Consider the following 19,454-nt stretch of genomic DNA (forward strand, 5'->3'; position numbering starts at 1 on the left):
TCTGTGTCTGTCTGTCTCCCTCTCTCTCTGTGTCTGTCTGTCTCCCTCTCTCTCTGTGTCTGTCTGTCTCCCTCTCTCTCTGTGTCTGTCTGTGTATGTCTGTCTCCCTCTCTCTGTGTCTGTCTGTCTCCCTCTCTCTGTGTCTGTCTGTCTCCCTCTCTCTGTGTCTGTCTGTCTCCCTCTCTCTGTGTCAGTCTCTCTCTGTGTCAGTCTCTCTCTGTGTCAGTCGCTCTCTGTGTCAGTCTGTCTCCCTCTCTCTGTGTCTGTGTCTCCCTCTCTCTGTGTCAGTCTGTCTCCCTCTCTCTGTGTCAGTCTGTCTCCCTCTCTCTGTGTCAGTCTGTCTCCCTCTCTCTGTGTCTGTCTGTCTCCCTCTCTCTGTGTCTGTCTGTCTCCCTCTCTCTGTGTCTGTCTTTCTCCCTCTCTCTGTGTCTGTCTGTCTCCCTCTCTCTCTGTGTCTGTCTGACTCCCTCTCTCTCTGTGTCTGTCTGTCTCCCTCTCTCTCTGTGTCTGTCTCTGTATCAGTCTGTTTCCCTCTCTCTGTTTCTGTCTCCCTCTCTCTGTCTGTCTGTCTCCCTCTCTCTCTGTGTCTGTCTGTCTCCCTCTCTCTCTGTGTGTCTGTCTCCCTCTCTCTCTGTGTATGTCTGTCTCCCTCTCTCTCTGTGTCTGTCTGTCTCCCTCTCTCTCTGTGTCTGTCTCTGTATCAGTCTGTTTCCCTCTCTCTGTTTCTGTCTCCCTCTCTCTGTCTGTCTGTCTCCCTCTCTCTCTGTGTCTGTCTGTCTCCCTCTCTCTCTGTGTGTCTGTCTCCCTCTCTCTCTGTGTCTGTCTGTCTCCCTCTCTCTCTGTGTGTCTGTCTCCCTCTCTCTCTGTGTCTGTCTGTCTCCCTCTCTCTCTGTGTCTGTCTGTCTCCCTCTCTCTCTGTGTCTGTATGTCTCCCTCTCTCTCTGTGTATGTCTGTCTCCCTCTCTCTCTGTGTCTGTCTGTCTCCCTCTCTCTCTGTGTCTGTCTGTCTCCCTCTCTCTCTGTGTCTGTCTGTCTCCCTCTCTCTCTGTGTCAGTCTGTCTCCCTCTCTCTGTGTCAGTCTGTCTCCCTCTCTCTGTGTCAGTCTGTCTCCCTCTCTGTGTCAGTCTGTCTCCCTCTCTCTGTGTCAGTCTGTGTCTGTCTGCCTCCCTCTCTCTCTGTGTCTATCTGTCTCCCTCTCTCTCTGTGTCAGTCTGTCTCCCTCTCTCTGTGTCAGTCTGTGTCTGTCTGCCTCCCTCTCTCTCTGTGTCTGTCTGTCTCCCTCTCTCTCTGTGTCCGTCTGTCTCCCTCTCTCTCTGTGTCTGTCTCTGTATCAGTCTGTTTCCCTCTCTCTGTTTCTGTCTCCTATCTCTGTCTGTCTGTCTCCCTCTCTCTCTGTGTCTGTCTGTCTCCCTCTCTCTCTGTGTGTGTCTGTCTCCCTCTCTCTCTGTGTGTCTGTCTCCCTCTCTCTCTGTGTGTCTGTCTCCCTCTCTCTCTGTGTGTCTGTCTCCCTCTCTCTCTGTGTGTCTGTCTCCCTCTCTCTCTGTGTGTCTGTCTCCCTCTCTCTCTGTGTCTGTCTGTCTCCCTCTCTCTCTGTGTCTGTCTGTCTCCCTCTCTCTGTGTCTGTCTGTGTATGTCTGTCTCCCTCTCTCCGTGTCTGTCTGTCTCCCTCTCTCTGTGTCTGTCTGTCTCCCTCTCTCTGTGTCTGTCTGTCTCCCTCTCTCTGTGTCTGTCTGTCTCCCTCTCTCTGTGTCAGTCTCTCTCTGTGTCAGTCGCTCTCTGTGTCAGTCTGTCTCCCTCTCTCTGTGTCTGTGTCTCCCTCTCTCTGTGTCAGTCTGTCTCCCTCTCTCTGTGTCAGTCTGTCTCCCTCTCTCTGTGTCTGTCTGTCTCCCTCTCTCTGTGTCTGTCTGTCTCCCTCTCTCTGTGTCTGTCTGTCTCCCTCTCTCTGTGTCTGTCTGTCTCCCTCTCTCTCTGTGTCTGTCTGACTCCCTCTCTCTCTGTGTCTGTCTGTCTCCCTCTCTCTCTGTGTCTGTCTGTCTCCCCCTCTCTCTGTGTCTGTCTGTCTCCCTCTCTCTCTGTGTCTGTCTGTCTCCCTCTCTCTCTGTGTCTGTCTGTCTCCCTCTCTCTGTGTCTGTCTGTGTCTGTCTGCCTCCCTCTCTGTGTCTGTCTGTCTGTGTCTGTCTCTCCCTCTCTCTGTGTCTGTCTGTGTCTGTCTGCCTCCCTCTCTCTGTGTCTGTCTGTCTCCCTCTCTCTGTGTCTGTCTGTCTCCCTCTCTCTGTGTCTGTCTGTCTCCCTCTCTCTGTGTCTGTCTGTCTCCCTCTCTCTGTGTCTGTCTGTCTCCCTCTCTCTGTGTCAGTCTCTCTCTGTGTCAGTCTCTCTCTGTGTCAGTCTCTCTCTGTGTCAGTCTGTCTCTGTGTCAGTCTGTCTCCCTCTCTCTGTGTCAGTCTGTCTCCCTCTCTCTGTGTCAGTCTGTCTCCCTCTCTCTGTGTCAGTCTGTCTCCCTCTCTCTGTGTCAGTCTGTCTCCCTCTCTGTGTCAGTCTGTGTCTGTCTGCCTCCCTCTCTGTGTCTATCTGTGTCTCTGTCTCCCTCTCTCTGTGTCTGTCTGTCTCCCTCTCCCTGTGTCTGTCTGTCTCCCTGTGTCAGTCTCTCCCTGTGTCAGTCTCTCTCTGTGTCAGTCTCTCTCTGTGTCAGTCTCTCTCTGTGTCAGTCTCTCTCTGTGTCAGTCTTTCTCCCTCTCTCTGTGTCAGTCTGTCTCCCTCTCTCTGTGTCTGTCTGTCTCCCTCTCTCTGTGTCAGTCTGTCTCCCTCTCTCTGTGTCAGTCTGTCTCCCTCTCTCTCTGTGTCTGTCTGTCTCCCTCTCTCTCTGTGTCTGTCTGTCTCCCTCTCTCTCTGTGTCTGTCTGTCTCCCTCTCTCTCTGTGTCTGTCTGTCTCCCTCTCTCTCTGTGTCTGTCTGTCTCCCTCTCTCTCTGTGTCTGTCTCTGTATCAGTCTGTTTCCCTCTCTCTGTTTCTGTCTCCCTCTGTCTGTCTGTCTGTCTCCCTCTCTCTCTGTGTCTGTCTGTCTCCCTCTCTCTCTCTGTGTCTGTCTCCCTCTCTCTCTGTGTGTCTGTCTCCCTCTCTCTCTGTGTCTGTCTGTCTCCCTCTCTCTCTGTGTCTGTCTGTCTCCCTCTCTCTCTGTGTCTGTCTGTCTCCCTCTCTCTCTGTGTCTGTCTGTCTCCCTCTCTCTCTGTGTCTGTCTGTCTCCCTCTCTCTCTGTGTCTGTCTGTCTCCCTCTCTCTGTGTCTGTCTGCCTCCCTCTCTCTGTGTCTGTCTGTGTCTGTCTGCCTCCCTCTCTGTGTCTGTCTGTCTGTGTCTCTGTCTCCCTCTCTCTGTGTCTGTCTGTGTCTGTCTGCCTCCCTCTCTCTGTGTCTGTCTGTCTCCCTCTCTCTGTGTCTGTCTGTCTCCCTCTCTCTGTGTCTGTCTGTCTCCCTCTCTCTGTGTCTGTCTGTCTCCCTCTCTCTGTGTCAGTCTCTCTCTGTGTCAGTCTCTCTCTGTGTCAGTCTGTCTCCCTCTCTCTGTGTCTGTGTCTCCCTCTCTCTGTGTCAGTCTGTCTCCCTCTCTCTGTGTCTGTGTCTCCCTCTCTCTGTGTCAGTCTGTCTCCCTCTCTCTGTGTCTGTCTGTCTCCCTCTCTCTGTGTCTGTCTGTCTCCCTCTCTCTGTGTCTGTCTGTCTCCCTCTCTCTGTGTCTGTCTGTCTCCCTCTCTCTGTGTCTGTCTGTCTCCCTCTCTCTCTGTGTCTGTCTGTCTCCCTCTCTCTCTGTGTCTGTCTCCCTCTCTCTCTGTGTCTGTCTGTCTCCCTCTCTCTGTGTCTGTCTGTGTCTGTCTGCCTCCCTCTCTCTGTGTCTGTCTGTGTCTGTCTGCCTCCCTCTCTGTGTCTGTCTGTCTGTGTCTCTGTCTCCCTCTCTCTGTGTCTGTCTGTGTCTGTCTGCCTCCCTCTCTCTGTGTCTGTCTGTCTCCACCTCTCTGTGTCTGTCTGTCTCCCTCTCTCTGTGTCTGTCTGTCTCCCTCTCTCTGTGTCTGTCTGTCTCCCTCTCTCTGTGTCTGTCTGTCTCCCTCTCTCTGTGTCTGTCTGTCTCCCTCTCTCTGTGTCAGTCTCTCTCTGTGTCAGTCTGTCTCCCTCTCTCTGTGTCTGTGTCTCCCTCTCTCTGTGTCAGTCTGTCTCCCTCTCTCTGTGTCAGTCTGTCTCCCTCTCTCTGTGTCAGTCTGTCTCCCTCTCTGTGTCAGTCTGTGTCTGTCTGCCTCCCTCTCTGTGTCTATCTGTGTCTCTGTCTCCCTCTCTCTGTGTCTGTCTGTCTCCCTCTCCCTGTGTCTGTCTGTCTCCCTGTGTCAGTCTCTCCCTGTGTCAGTCTCTCTCTGTGTCAGTCTCTCTCTGTGTCAGTCTCTCTCTGTGTCAGTCTCTCTCTGTGTCAGTCTCTCTCTGTGTCAGTCTTTCTCCCTCTCTCTGTGTCAGTCTTTCTCCCCCTCTCTCTGTGTCTGTCTGTCTCCCTCTCTCTCTGTGTCTGTCTGTCTCCCTCTCTCTCTGTGTCTGTCTGTCTCCCTCTCTCTCTGTGTCTGTCTGTCTCCCTCTCTCTCTGTGTCTGTCTCTGTTTCTGTCTCCCTCTCTCTGTCTGTCTGTCTCCCTCTCTCTCTGTGTCTGTCTGTCTCCCTCTCTCTCTGTGTGTCTGTCTCCCTCTCTCTCTGTGTGTCTGTCTCCCTCTCTCTCTGTGTCTGTCTGTCTCCCTCTCTCTCTGTGTCTGTCTGTCTCCCTCTCTCTCTGTGTATGTCTGTCTCCCTCTCTCTCTGTGTATGTCTGTCTCCCTCTCTCTCTGTGTCTGTCTGTCTCCCTCTCTCTCTGTGTCTGTCTGTCTCCCTCTCTCTCTGTGTCTGTCTGTCTCCCTCTCTCTCTGTGTCTGTCTGTCTCCCTCTCTCTGTGTCAGTCTGTCTCCCTCTCTCTGTGTCAGTCTGTCTCCCTCTCTGTGTCAGTCTGTCTCCCTCTCTGTGTCAGTCTGTCTCCCTCTCTCTGTGTCAGTCTGTGTCTGTCTGCCTCCCTCTCTCTCTCTCTGTGTCTATCTGTCTCCCTCTCTCTCTGTGTCTGTCTGTCTCCCTCTCTCTCTGTGTCTGTCTCTGTATCAGTCTGTTTCCCTCTCTCTGTTTCTGTCTCCCTATCTCTGTCGCTCTCTGTCTCCCTCTCTCTGTCTGTCTGTCTCCCTCTCTCTCTGTGTGTCTGTCTCCCTCTCTCTGTGTCTGTATGTCTCCCTCTCTCTCTGTGTGTCTGTCTCCCTCTCTCTCTGTGTGTCTGTATCCCTCTCTCTCTGTGTGTCTGTTTCCCTCTCTCTCTGTCTCTGTGTCTGTTTCCCTCTCTCTCTGTCTCTGTGTCTGTCTCCCTCTCTCTCTGTGTCTGTCTGTCTCCCTCTCTCTCTGTGTCTGTCTGTCTCCCTCTCTCTCTGTGTCTGTCTGTCTCCCTCTCTCTCTGTGTCTGTCTGTCTCCCTCTCTCTCTGTGTCTGTCTGTCTCCCTCTCTCTCTGTGTCTGTCTGTCTCCCTCTCTCTCTGTGTCTGTCTGTCTCCCTCTCTCTCTGTGTATGTCTGTCTCCCTCTCTCTCTGTGTCTGTCTGTCTCCCTCTCTCTCTGTGTCTGTCTGTCTCCCTCTCTCTCTGTGTCTGTCTGTCTCCCTCTCTCTGTGTCAGTCTGTCTCCCTCTCTCTGTGTCAGTCTGTCTCCCTCTCTCTGTGTCAGTCTGTCTCCCTCTCTCTGTGTCAGTCTGTCTCCCTCTCTGTGTCAGTCTGTCTCCCTCTCTGTCAGTCTGTCTCCCTCTCTCTGTGTCAGTCTGTGTCTGTCTGCCTCCCTCTCTCTCTCTCTGTGTCTATCTGTCTCCCTTTCTCTCTGTGTCTGTCTGTCTCCCTCTCTCTCTGTGTCTGTCTCTGTATCAGTCTGTTTCCCTCTCTCTGTTTCTGTCTCCCTATCTCTGTCGCTCTCTGTCTCCCTCTCTCTGTCTGTCTGTCTCCCTCTCTCTCTGTGTCTGTCTGTCTCCCTCTCTCTCTGTGTCTGTCTGTCTCCCTCTCTCTCTGTGTCTGTCTGTCTCCCTCTCTCTGTGTCAGTCTGTCTCCCTCTCTCTGTGTCAGTCTGTCTCCCTCTCTGTGTCAGTCTGTCTCCCTCTCTCTGTGTCAGTCTGTCTCCCTCTCTCTGTGTCAGTCTGTGTCTGTCTGCCTCCCTCTCTCTCTCTCTGTGTCTATCTGTCTCCCTCTCTCTCTGTGTCTGTCTGTCTCCCTCTCTCTCTGTGTCTGTCTCTGTATCAGTCTGTTTCCCTCTCTCTGTTTCTGTCTCCCTATCTCTGCCGCTCTCTGTCTCCCTCTCTCTGTCTGTCTGTCTCCCTCTCTCTCTGTGTCTGTCTGTCTCCCTCTCTCTCTGTGTGTCTGTCTCCCTCTCTCTCTGTGTGTCTGTATCCCTCTCTCTCTCTGTGTCTGTCTCCCTCTCTCTCTCTGTGTCTGTCTCCCTCTCTCTCTGTGTGTCTGTCTCCCTCTCTCTCTGTGTCTGTCTGTCTCCCTCTCTCTCTGTGTCTGTCTGTCTCCCTCTCTCTCTGTGTCTGTCTGTCTCCCTCTCTCTGTGTCAGTCTGTCTCCCTCTCTCTGTGTCAGTCTGTCTCCCTCTCTGTGTCAGTCTGTCTCCCTCTCTCTGTGTCAGTCTGTCTCCCTCTCTCTGTGTCAGTCTGTGTCTGTCTGCCTCCCTCTCTCTCTCTCTGTGTCTATCTGTCTCCCTCTCTCTCTGTGTCTGTCTGTCTCCCTCTCTCTCTGTGTCTGTCTCTGTATCAGTCTGTTTCCCTCTCTCTGTTTCTGTCTCCCTATCTCTGCCGCTCTCTGTCTCCCTCTCTCTCTGTCTGTCTGTCTCCCTCTCTCTCTGTGTCTGTCTGTCTCCCTCTCTCTCTGTGTGTCTGTCTCCCTCTCTCTCTGTGTGTCTGTATCCCTCTCTCTCTCTGTGTCTGTCTCCCTCTCTCTCTCTGTGTCTGTCTCCCTCTCTCTCTGTGTGTCTGTCTCCCTCTCTCTCTGTGTCTGTCTGTCTCCCTCTCTCTCTGTGTCTGTCTGTCTCCCTCTCTCTCTGTGTCTGTCTGTCTCCCTCTCTCTCTGTGTCTGTCTGTCTCCCTCTCTCTCTGTGTCTGTCTGTCTCCCTCTCTCTGTGTCTGTCTGCCTCCCTCTCTCTGTGTCTGTCTGTGTCTGTCTGCCTCCCTCTCTGTGTCTGTCTGTCTGTGTCTCTGTCTCCCTCTCTCTGTGTCTGTCTGTGTCTGTCTGCCTCCCTCTCTTTGTGTCTGTCTGTCTCCCTCTCTCTGTGTCTGTCTGTCTCCCTCTCTCTGTGTCCGTCTGTCTCCCTCTCTCTGTGTCTGTCTGTCTCCCTCTCTCTGTGTCAGTCTCTCTCTGTGTCAGTCTCTCTCTGTGTCAGTCTGTCTCCCTCTGTGTCTGTGTCGCCCTCTCTCTGTGTCAGTCTGTCTCCCTCTCTCTGTGTCTGTGTCTCCCTCTCTCTGTGTCAGTCTGTCTCCCTCTCTCTGTGTCAGTCTGTCTCCCTCTCTCTGTGTCTGTCTGTCTCCCTCTCTCTGTGTCTGTCTGTCTCCCTCTCTCTGTGTCTGTCTGTCTCCCTCTCTCTCTGTGTCTGTCTGTCTCCCTCTCTCTCTGTGTCTGTCTGTCTCCCTCTCTCTCTGTGTCTGTCTGTCTCCCTCTCTCTGTGTCTGTCTGTGTCTGTCTGCCTCCCTCTCTCTGTGTCTGTCTGTGTCTGTCTGCCTCCCTCTCTGTGTCTGTCTGTCTGTGTCTCTGTCTCCCTCTCTCTGTGTCTGTCTGTGTCTGTCTGCCTCCCTCTCTCTGTGTCTGTCTGTCTCCCTCTCTCTCTGTGTGTCTGTATCCCCCTCTCTCTGTGTGTCTGTATCCCCCTCTCTCTGTGTGTCTGTCTCCCTCTCTCTCTCTGTGTCTGTCTCCCTCTCTCTCTGTGTGTCTGTCTCCCTCTCTCTCTGTGTCTGTCTGTCTCCCTCTCTCTCTGTGTCTGTCTGTCTCCCTCTCTCTCTGTGTCTGTCTGTCTCCCTCTCTCTCTGTGTCTGTCTGTCTCCCTCTCTCTCTGTGTCTGTCTGTCTCCCTCTCTCTGTGTCTGTCTGCCTCCCTCTCTCTGTGTCTGTCTGTGTCTGTCTGCCTCCCTCTCTGTGTCTGTCTGTCTGTGTCTCTGTCTCCCTCTCTCTGTGTCTGTCTGTGTCTGTCTGCCTCCCTCTCTCTGTGTCTGTCTGTCTCCCTCTCTCTGTGTCTGTCTGTCTCCCTCTCTCTGTGTCTATCTGTCTCCCTCTCTCTGTGTCAGTCTCCCTCTGTGTCAGTCTCTCTCTGTGTCAGTCTGTCTCCCTCTCTCTGTGTCTGTGTCTCCCTCTCTCTGTGTCAGTCTGTCTCCCTCTCTCTGTGTCAGTCTGTCTCCCTCTCTCTGTGTCAGTCTGTCTCCCTCTCTGTGTCAGTCTGTGTCTGTCTGCCTCCCTCTCTGTGTCAGTCTGTGTCTGTCTGCCTCCCTCTCTGTGTCTATCTGTGTCTCTGTCTCCCTCTCTCTGTGTCTGTCTGTCTCCCTGTGTCAGTCTCTCTCTGTGTCAGTCTCTCTCTGTGTCAGTCTCTCTCTGTGTCAGTCTCTCTCTGTGTCAGTCTCTCCCTGTGTCAGTCTGTCTCCCTCTCTCTGTGTCAGTCTGTCTCCCTCTCTCTGTGTCAGTCTGTCTCCCTCTCTCTGTGTCTGTCTGTCTCCCTCTCTCTGTGTCTGTCTGTCTCCCTCTCTCTGTGTCTGTCTGTCTCCCTCTCTCTGTGTCTGTCTGTCTCCCTCTCTCTGTGTCAGTCTGTCTCCCTCTCTCTGTGTCAGTCTGTCTCCCTCTCTCTGTGTCAGTCTCTCCCTCTCTCTCTGTGTCTGTCTGTCTCCCTCTCTCTCTGTGTCTGTCTGTCTCCCTCTCTCTCTGTGTCTGTCTGTCTCCCTCTCTCTCTGTGTCTGTCTGTCTCCCTCTCTCTCTGTGTCTGTCTCTATATCAGTCTGTTTCCCTCTCTCTGTTTCTGTCTCCCTCTCTCTGTCTGTCTGTCTCCCTCTCTCTGTCTGTCTGTCTCCCTCTCTCTCTGTGTCTGTCTGTCTCCCTCTCTCTCTGTGTGTCTGTATCCCCCTCTCTCTGTGTGTCTGTATCCCCCTCTCTCTGTGTGTCTGTCTCCCTCTCTCTCTCTGTGTCTGTCTCCCTCTCTCTCTGTGTGTCTGTCTCCCTCTCTCTCTGTGTCTGTCTGTCTCCCTCTCTCTCTGTGTCTGTCTGTCTCCCTCTCTCTCTGTGTCTGTCTGTCTCCCTCTCTCTCTGTGTCTGTCTGTCTCCCTCTCTCTGTGTCTGTCTGCCTCCCTCTCTCTGTGTCTGTCTGTGTCTGTCTGCCTCCCTCTCTGTGTCTGTCTGTCTGTGTCTCTGTCTCCCTCTCTCTGTGTCTGTCTGTGTCTGTCTGCCTCCCTCTCTCTGTGTCTGTCTGTCTCCCTCTCTCTGTGTCTGTCTGTCTCCCTCTCTCTGTGTCTGTCTGTCTCCCTCTCTCTGTGTCTGTCTGTCTCCCTCTCTCTGTGTCAGTCTCTCTCTGTGTCAGTCTCTCTCTGTGTCAGTCTCTCTCTGTGTCAGTCTCTCTCTGTGTCTGTGTCTCCCTCTCTCTGTGTCAGTCTGTCTCCCTCTCTCTGTGTCAGTCTGTCTCCCTCTCTCTGTGTCAGTCTGTCTCCCTCTCTCTGTGTCAGTCTGTCTCCCTCTCTCTGTGTCAGTCTGTCTCCCTCTCTCTGTGTCTGTCTGTCTCCCTCTCTCTCTGTGTCTGTCTGTCTCCCTCTCTCTCTGTGTCTGTCTGTCTCCCTCTCTCTCTGTGTCTGTCTGTCTCCCTCTCTCTCTGTGTCTGTCTGTCTCCCTCTCTCTCTGTGTCTGTCTGTCTCCCTCTCTCTGTGTCTGTCTGTGTCTGTCTGTCTCCCTCTCTCTGTGTCTGTCTGTGTCTGTCTGTCTCCCTCTCTCTGTGTCTGTCTGTCTCCCTCTCTCTGTGTCTGTCTGTCTCCCTCTCTCTGTGTCTGTCTGTCTCCCTCTCTCTGTGTCTGTCTGTCTCCCTCTCTCTGTGTCAGTCTCTCTCTGTGTCAGTCTCTCTCTGTGTCAGTCTGTCTCCCTCTCTCTGTGTCAGTCTGTCTCCCTCTCTCTGTGTCAGTCTGTCTCCCTCTCTCTGTGTCAGTCTGTCTCCCTCTCTCTGTGTCAGTCTGTCTCCCTCTCTCTGTGTCAGTCTGTCTCCCTTTCTGTGTCAGTCTGTGTCTGTCTGCCTCCCTCTCTGTGTCAGTCTGTGTCTGTCTGCCTCCCTCTCTGTGTCTATCTGTGTCTCTGTCTCCCTCTCTCTGTGTCTGTCTGTCTCCCTCTCCCTGTGTCTGTCTGTCTCCCTGTGTCAGTCTCTCCCTGTGTCAGTCTCTCTCTGTGTCAGTCTCTCTCTGTGTCAGTCTCTCTCTGTGTCAGTCTCTCTCTGTGTCAGTCTCTCTCTGTGTCAGTCTGTCTCCCTCTCTCTGTGTCAGTCTGTCTCCCTCTCTCTGTGTCAGTCTGTCTCCCTCTCTCTGTGTCAGTCTGTCTCCCTCTCTCTGTGTCTGTCTGTCTCCCTCTCTCTCTGTGTCTGTCTGTCTCCCTCTCTCTCTGTGTCTGTCTCTCTCCCTCTCTCTCTGTGTCTGTCTGTCTCCCTCTCTCTCTGTGTCTGTCTGTCTCCCTCTCTCTCTGTGTCTGTCTCTGTATCAGTTTGTTTCCCTCTCTCTGTTTCTGTCTCCCTCTCTCTGTCTGTCTGTCTCCCTCTCTCTGTCTGTCTGTCTCCCTCTCTCTCTGTGTGTCTGTCTCCCTCTCTCTCTGTGTGTCTGTCTCCCTCTCTCTCTGTGTCTGTCTGTCTCCCTCTCTCTCTGTGTATGTCTGTCTCCCTCTCTCTCTGTGTCTGTCTGTCTCCCTCTCTCTCTGTGTCTGTCTGTCTCCCTCTCTCTCTGTGTCTGTCTGTCTCCCTCTCTCTCTGTGTGTCTGTCTCCCTCTCTCTCTGTGTGTCTGTCTCCCTCTCTCTCTGTGTGTCTGTCTCCCTCTCTCTCTGTGTCTGTCTGTCTCCCTCTCTCTCTGTGTATGTCTGTCTCCCTCTCTCTCTGTGTCTGTCTGTCTCCCTCTCTCTCTGTGTCTGTCTGTCTCCCTCTCTCTCTGTGTCTGTCTGTCTCCCTCTCTCTCTGTGTCTGTCTGTCTCCCTCTCTCTCTATGTCTGTCTGTCTCCCTCTCTCTGTGTCAGTCTGTCTCCCTCTCTCTGTGTCAGTCTGTCTCCTTCTCTCTGTGTAAGTCTACTCCCTCTCTCTGTGTCAGTCTGTCTCCCTCTCTGTGTCAGTCTGTCTCCCTCTCTCTGTGTCAGTCTGTCTCCCTCTCTCTGTGTCTGTCTGTCTCCCTCTCTCTGTGTCTGTCTGTCTCCCTCTCTCTCTGTGTCTGTCTGTCTCCCTCTCTCTCTGTGTCTGTCTGTCTCCCTCTCTCTCTGTGTCTGTCTGTGTCTGTCTGCCTCCCTCTCTCTGTGTCTGTCTGTGTCTGTCTGCCTCCCTCTCTCTGTGTCTGTCTGTCTCCCTCTCTCTGTGTCTGTCTGTCTCCCTCTCTCTGTGTCTGTCTGTCTCCCTCTCTCTGTGTCGGTCTGTCTCCCTCTCTCTGTGTCAGTCTCTCTCTGTGTCAGTCTCTCTCTGTGTCAGTCTCTCTCTGTGTCAGTCTCTCTCTGTGTCAGTCTGTCTCCCTCTCTGTGTCAGTCTGTGTCTGTCTGCCTCCCTCTCTGTGTCAGTCTGTGTCTGTCTGCCTCTCTCTCTGTGTCTGTCTCTGTATCAGTCTGTTTCCCTCTCTCTGTTTCTGTCTCCCTCTCTCTGTCTGTCTGTCTCCCTCTCTCTGTCTGTCTGTCTCCCTCTCTCTCTGTGTCTGTCTGTCTCCCTCTCTCTCTGTGTGTCTGTCTCCCTCTCTCTGTGTCAGTCTGTCTCCCTCTCTGTGTCAGTCTGTCTCCCTCTCTGTGTCAGTCTGTCTCCCTCTCTGTGTCAGTCTGTCTCCCTCTCTCTGTGTCAGTCTGTGTCTGTCTGCCTCCCTCTCTCTCTGTGTCTATCTGTCTCCCTCTCTCTCTGTGTCTGTCTGTCTCCCTCTCTCTCTGTGTCTGTCTCTGTATCAGTCTGTTTCCCTCTCTCTGTTTCTGTCTCCCTATCTCTGTCGCTCTCTGTCTCCCTCTCTCTGTCTGTCTGTCTACCTCTCTGTGTGTCTGTCTCCCTCTCTCTCTGTGTGTCTGTCTCCCTCTCTCTCTCTGTGTCTGTCTCCCTCTTTCTCTCTGTGTCTGTCTCCCTCTCTCTCTGTGTCTGTCTGTCTCCCTCTCTCTCTGTGTCTGTCTGTCTCCCTCTCTCTCTCTGTGTCTGTCTGTCTCCCTCTCTCTCTGTGTCTGTCTGTCTCCCTCTCTCTCTGTGTCTGTCTGTCTCCCTCTCTCTCTGTGTCTGTCTGTCTCCCTCTCTCTCTGTGTCTGTCTGTCTCCCTCTCTCTCTGTGTCTGTCTGTCTCCCTCTCTCTCTGTGTCTGTCTGTCTCCCTCTCTCTCTGTGTCTGTCTGTCTCCCTCTCTCTCTGTGTCTGTCTGTGTCTGTCTGCCTCCCTCTCTGTGTCAGTCTGTCTCCCTCTCTCTGTGTCAGTCTGTCTCCTCTCTGTGTAAGTCTGTCTCCCTCTCTCTGTGTCAGTCTGTCTCCCTCTCTGTGTCAGTCTGTCTCCCTCTCTCTGTGTCAGTCTGTGTCTGTCTGCCTCCCTCTCTCTCTGTGTCTATCTGTCTCCCTCTCTCTCTGTGTCTGTCTGTCTCCCTCTCTCTCTGTGTCTGTCTCTGTATCAGTCTGTTTCCCTCTCTCTGTTTCTGTCTCCCTATCTCTGTCGCTCTCTGTCTCCCTCTCTCTGTCTGTCTGTCTCCCTCTCTCTCTGTGTCTGTCTGTCTCCCTCTCTCTCTGTGTGTCTGTCTCCCTCTCTCTCTGTGTGTCTGTCTCCCTCTCTCTCTGTGTGTCTGTCTCCCTCTCTCTCTCTGTGTCTGTCTCCCTCTCTCTCTCTGTGTCTGTCTCCCTCTCTCTCTCTGTGTCTGTCTCCCTCTCTCTCTGTGTCTGTCTGTCTCCCTCTCTCTCTGTGTCTGTCTGTCTCCCTCTCTCTGTGTCTGTCTGCCTCCCTCTCTCTGTGTCTGTCTGTGTCTGTCTGCCTCCCTCTCTGTGTCTGTCTGTGTCTGTCTCCCTCTCTCTGTGTCAGTCGGTCTCCCTCTCTCTGTGTCAGTCTGTCTCCTTCTCTCTGTGTAAGTCTGTCTCCCTCTCTCTGTGTCAGTCTGTCTCCCTCTCTGTGTCAGTCTGTCTCCCTCTCTCTGTGTCAGTCTGTGTCTGTCTGCCTCCCTCTCTCTCTGTGTCTATCTGTCTCCCTCTCTCTCTGTGTCTGTCTGTCTCCCTCTCTCTCTGTGTCTGTCTCTGTATCAGTCTGTTTCCCTCTCTCTGTTTCTGTCTCCCTATCTCTGTCGCTCTCTGTCTCCCTCTCTCTGTCTGTCTGTCTCTCTCTCTCTCTGTGTCTGTCTGTCTCCCTCTCTCTCTGTGTGTCTGTCTCCCTCTCTCTCTGTGTGTCTGTCTCCCTCTCTCTCTCTGTGTCTGTCTCCCTCTCTCTCTCTGTGTCTGTCTCCCTCTCTCTCTGTGTCTGTCTGTCTCCCTCTCTCTCTGTGTCTGTCTGTATCCCTCTCTCTCTGTGTCTGTCTGTCTCCCTCTCTCTCTGTGTCTGTCTGTCTCCCTCTCTCTCTGTGTCTGTCTGTCTCCAACTCTCTCTGTGTCTGTCTGTCTCCCTCTCTCTGTGTCTGTCTGCCTCCCTCTCTCTCTGTGTCTGTCTGTGTCTGTCTGCCTCCCTCTCTCTGTGTCTGTCTGTGTCTGTCTGCCTCCCTCTCTCTGTGTCGGTCTGTCTCCCTCTCTCTGTGTCGGTCTGTCTCCCTCTCTCTGTGTCGGTCTGTCTCCCTCTCTCTGTGTCTGTCTGTCTCCCTCTCTCTGTGTCTGTCTGTCTCCCTCTCTCTGTGTCAGTCTCTCTCTGTGTCAGTCTCTCTCTGTGTCAGTCTCTCTCTGTGTCTGTCTGTCTCCCTCTCTCTGTGTCAGTCTGTCTCCCTCTCTCTGTGTCTGTCTGTCTCCCTCTCTCTGTGTCAGTCTCTCTCTGTGTCAGTCTCTCTCTGTGTCAGTCTCTCTCTGTGTCAGTCTGTCTCCCTCTCTGTGTCAGTCTGTGTCTGTCTGCCTCCCTCTCTGTGTCAGTCTGTGTCTGTCTGCCTCTCTCTCTGTGTCTGTCTCTGTATCAGTCTGTTTCCCTCTCTCTGTTTCTGTCTCCCTCTCTCTGTCTGTCTGTCTCCCTCTCTCTGTCTGTCTGTCTGCCTCTCTCTCTGTGTCTGTCTGTCTCCCTCTCTCGCTGTGTGTCTCCCTCTCTCGCTGTGTGTCTGTATCCCCCTCTCTCTGTGTGTCTGTCTCCCTCTCTCTCTCTGTGTCTGTCTCCCTCTCTCTCTGTGTGTCTGTCTCCCTCTCTCTCTGTGTCTGTCTGTCTCCCTCTCTCTCTGTGTCTGTCTGTCTCCCTCTCTCTCTGTGTCTGTCTGTCTCCCTCTCTCTCTGTGTCTGTCTGTCTCCCTCTCTCTGTGTCTGTCTGTCTCCCTCTCTCTGTGTCTGTCTGCCTCCCTCTCTCTGTGTCTGTCTGTGTCTGTCTGCCTCCCTCTCTGTGTCTGTCTGTCTGTGTCTCTGTCTCCCTCTCTCTGTGTCTGTCTGTGTCTGTCTGCCTCCCTCTCTCTGTGTCTGTCTGTCTCCCTCTCTCTGTGTCTGTCTGTCTCCCTCTCTCTGTGTCTGTCTGTCTCCCTCTCTCTGTGTCTGTCTGTCTCCCTCTCTCTGTGTCAGTCTCTCTCTGTGTCAGTCTCTCTCTGTGTCAGTCTCTCTCTGTGTCTGTCTGTCTCCCTCTCTCTGTGTCAGTCTGTCTCCCTCTCTCTGTGTCAGTCTGTCTCCCTCTCTCTGTGTCAGTCTGTCTCCCTCTCTCTGTGTCTGTCTGTCTCCCTCTCTCTCTGTGTCTGTCTGTCTCCCTCTCTCTCTGTGTCTGTCTGTCTCCCTCTCTCTCTGTGTCTGTCTGTCTCCCTCTCTCTGTGTCTGTCTGTGTCTGTCTGTCTCCCTCTCTCTGTGTCTGTCTGTCTCCCTCTCTCTGTGTCTGTCTGTCTCCCTCTCTCTGTGTCTGTCTGTCTCCCTCTCTCTGTGTCAGTCTCTCTCTGTGTCAGTCTCTCTCTGTGTCAGTCTGTCTCCCTCTCTCTGTGTCTGTGTCTCCCTCTCTCTGTGTCAGTCTGTCTCCCTCTCTCTGTGTCAGTCTGTCTCCCTCTCTCTGTGTCAGTCTGTCTCCCTCTCTCTGTGTCAGTCTGTCTCCCTCTCTCTGTGTCAGTCTGTCTCCCTCTCTCTGTGTCAGTCTGTCTCCCTCTCTCTGTGTCAGTCTGTCTCCCTCTCTCTGTGTCAGTCTGTCTCCCTCTCTCTGTGTCTGTCTGTGTCTGTCTGCCTCCCTCTCTGTGTCAGTCTGTGTCTGTCTGCCTCCCTCTCTGTGTCTATCTGTGTCTCTGTCTCCCTCTCTCTGTGTCTGTCTGTCTCCCTCTCCCTGTGTCTGTCTGTCTCCCTGTGTCAGTCTCTCCCTGTGTCAGTCTCTCTCTGTGTCAGTCTCTCTCTGTGTCAGTCTCTCTCTGTGTCAGTCTCTCTCTGTGTCAGTCTCTCTCTGTGTCAGTCTCTCTCTGTGTCAGTCTGTCTCCCTCTCTCTGTGTCTGTCTGTCTCCCTCTCTCTGTGTCTGTCTGTCTCCCTCTCTCTGTGTCAGTCTGTCTCCCTCTCTCTGTGTCAGTCTGTCTCCCTCTCTCTGTGTCAGTCTGTCTCCCTCTCTCTCTGTGTCTGTCTGTCTCCCTCTCTCTCTGTGTCTGTCTGTCTCCCTCTCTCTCTGTGTCTGTCTGTCTCCCTCTCTCTCTGTGTCTGTCTGTCTCCCTCTCTCTCTGTGTCTGTCTGTCTCCCTCTCTCTCTGTGTCTGTCTGTCTCCTCTCTCTCTGTGTCTGTCTGTCTCCCTCTCTCTCTGTGTCTGTCTCTGTATCAGTCTGTTTCCCTCTCTCTGTTTCTGTCTCCCTCTCTCTGTCTGTCTGTCTCCCTCTCTCTCTGTGTCTGTCTGTCCCTCTCTCTCTGTGTGTCTGTCTCCCTCTCTCTCTGTGTGTCTGTCTCCCTCTCTCTCTGTGTCTGTCTGTCTCCCTCTCTCTCTGTGTCTGTCTGTCTCCCTCTCTCTCTGTGTATGTCTGTCTCCCTCTCTCTCTGTGTATGTCTGTCTCCCTCTCTCTCTGTGTCTGTCTGTCTCCCTCTCTCTCTGTGTCTGTCTGTCTCCCTCTCTCTCTGTGTCTGTCTGTCTCCCTCTCTGTGTCTGTCTGTCTCCCTCTCTCTCTGTGTAAGTCTGTCTCCCTCTCTCTGTGTCAGTCTGTCTCCCTCTCTGTGTCAGTCTGTCTCCCTCTCTCTGTGTCAGTCTGTGTCTGTCTGCCTCCCTCTCTCTCTGTGTCTATCTGTCTCCCTCTCTCTCTGTGTCTGTCTGTCTCCCTCTCTCTCTGTGTCTGTCTCTGTATCAGTCTGTTTCCCTCTCTCTGTTTCCTACTCCCTATCTCTGTCGCTCTCTGTCTCCCTCTCTCTGTCTGTCTGTCTCCCTCTCTCTCTGTCTGTCTGTCTCCCTCTCTCTCTGTGTGTCTGTCTCCCTCTCTCTCTGTGTGTCTGTCTCCCTCTCTCTCTGTGTCAGTCTGTCTCCCTCTCTCTGTGTCAGTCTGTCTCCCTCTCTCTGTGTCAGTCTGTCTCCCTCTCTCTGTGTCAGTCTGTCTCCCTCTCTCTGTGTCAGTCTGTCTCCCTCTCTCTGTGTCTGTCTGTCTCCCTCTCTCTCTCTGTGTCTGTCTGTCTCCCTCTCTCTCTGTGTCTGTCTGTCTCCCTCTCTCTCTGTGTCTGTCTGTCTCCCTCTCTCTCTGTGTCTGTCTGTCTCCCTCTCTCTCTGTGTATGTCTGTCTCCCTCTCTCTCTGTGTCTGTCTGTCTCCCTCTCTCTCTGTGTCTGTCTGTCTCCCTCTCTCTCTGTGTCTGTCTGTCTCCCTCTCTCTCTGTGTCTGTCTGTCTCCCTCTGTGTCTGTGTCTCCCTCTCTCTGTGTCAGTCTGTCTCCCTCTCTCTGTGTCAGTCTGTCTCCCTCTCTCTGTGTCAGTCTGTCTCCCTCTCTCTGTGTCTGTCTGTCTCCCTCTCTCTGTGTCTGTCTGTCTCCCTCTCTCTCTGTGTCTGTCTGTCTCCCTCTCTCTCTGTGTCTGTCTGTCTCCCTCTCTCTCTGTGTCTGTCTGTCTCCCTCTCTGTGTCTGTCTGTGTCTGTCTGCCTCCCTCTCTCTGTGTCTGTCTGTGTCTGTCTGCCTCCCTCTCTCTGTGTCTGTCTGTCTCCCTCTCTCTGTGTCTGTCTGTCTCCCTCTCTCTGTGTCGGTCTGTCTCCCTCTCTCTGTGTCAGTCTCTCTCTGTGTCAGTCTCTCTCTGTGTCAGTCTCTCTCTGTGTCAGTCTCTCTCTGTGTCAGTCTGTCTCCCTCTCTGTGTCAGTCTGTGTCTGTCTGCCTCCCTCTCTGTGTCAGTCTGTGTCTGTCTGCCTCCCTCTCTGTGTCTATCTGTGTCTCTGTCTCCCTCTCTCTGTGTCTGTCTGTCTCCCTCTCCCTGTGTCTGTCTGTCTCCCTGTGTCAGTCTCTCCCTGTGTCAGTCTCTCCCTGTGTCAGTCTCTCTCTGTGTCAGTCTCTCTCTGTGTCAGTCTCTCTCTGTGTCAGTCTCTCTCTGTGTCAGTCTGTCTCCCTCTCTCTGTGTCAGTCTGTCTCCCTCTCTCTGTGTCAGTCTGTCTCCCTCTCTCTGTGTCAGTCTGTCTCCCTCTCTCTGTGTCAGTCTGTCTCCCTCTCTCTGTGTCAGTCTGTCTCCCTCTCTCTGTGTCAGTCTGTCTCCCTCTCTCTGTGTCAGTCTGTCTCCCTCTCTCTGTGTCAGTCTGTGTCTGTCTGCCTCCCTCTCTGTGTCTATCTGTGTCTCTGTCTCCCTCTCTCTGTGTCTGTCTGTCTCCCTCTCCCTGTGTCTGTCTGTCTCCCTCTCCCTGTGTCAGTCTCTCCCTGTGTCAGTCTCTCTGTGTCAGTCTCTCTCTGCGTCTGTCTGTCTCCCTCTCTCTGTGTCTGTCTGTCTCCCTCTCTCTGTGTCTGTCTGTCTCCCTCTCTGTGTCTGTCTGTCTCCCTCTCTCTGTGTCTGTCTGTCTCCCTCTCTATGTGTCAGTCTCTCTCTGTGTCAGTCTCTCTCTGTGTGTCTGTGTCTCCCTCTGACTAAGCAACTCCGTCTCTAATCCTGCCAATTGCCTAACCTCTTTTTATCACAACAGAGCAGGCATCCTATCAGAAAATAATGTGGTCTATATGGTTGCCCCCCTGATTCTGAGAAGTGCAGACTTTGGGAGAAGGGTAGAGAATGGTGGTGTATCTTACAGTGCCTTCGGAAAGTATTCAGACCCCTTCCCTTTTTCCACATTTTGTTACGTTACAGCCTTATTCTAAAATGTATTAAATATTATTTTTTCTCATCAATCTACACACAATACCCCATAATGACAAAGCGAAAACAGAAATACCTTATTTACATAAGTATTCAGACCCTCTGCTATGAGTCTCGAAATTGAGCTCAGGTGCATCCTGTTTCCATTGATCATCCTTAAGATGTTTCTACAACTTGATTGGAGTCCACCTGTGGTAAATTCAATTGATTGGACATGATTTGGAAAGGCACACACCTGTCTACATAAGGTCCCACAGTTGGCAGTGCATGTCAGAGCAAAAACCATGAGGTCGAAGGAATTGTCCGTAGAGCTCCGAGATAGGATTGTGTCGAGGCACAGATCTGGGAAAGGGTACCAAAATGTCTGCAGCATTGAAGGTCCCCAAGAACACAGTGTCCTCCACCATTCTTAAATGGAAGAAGTTTGGAACCACCAAGACTCTTCCTAGAGCTGGCTGCCCGGCCAAACTGAGCAATCGTGGAGAAGGGCCTTGGTCAGGGAGGTGACCAAGAACCCAATTGTCACTCTGACAGAGCTCCAGAGTTCCTCTGTGGAGATGGGAGAACCTTCCAGAAGCACAACTATCTCTGCAGCACTCCACCAATCAGGCCTTTATGGTAGTGGCCAGACGGAAGCCACTCCTCAGTAAAAGGCACATGACAGGCCGATGGAGTTCGCCAAAAGGCACCTAAAGGACTCTCAGATCATGAGAGACAAGATTCTCTGGTCTGATGAAACCAAGATTGAACTCTTTGACCTGAATGTCTGGAGGAAACCTGGCACCATCCCTATGGTGAAGCATGGTGGTGGCGGCATCATGCTGTGGGGATGTTATTCAGCGGCAGGGACTGGAT

At 53.1% G+C, this 19,454-nt stretch overlaps 1 protein-coding gene across 1 annotated transcript in view; it reads right to left on the reverse strand.

Annotated features, from left to right (window-relative positions):
• Positions 1–19,454, reverse strand: part of LOC121586946 (beta-chimaerin-like) — a 68,417-nt gene that overhangs the window by 31,816 nt on the left and 17,147 nt on the right. The gene's annotated exons all lie outside the window — the stretch shown is intronic.

Source organism: Coregonus clupeaformis, unplaced genomic scaffold (genome assembly GCF_020615455.1).
Source record: "Coregonus clupeaformis isolate EN_2021a unplaced genomic scaffold, ASM2061545v1 scaf0452, whole genome shotgun sequence".
Lineage (NCBI taxonomy): Eukaryota > Metazoa > Chordata > Actinopteri > Salmoniformes > Salmonidae > Coregonus > Coregonus clupeaformis.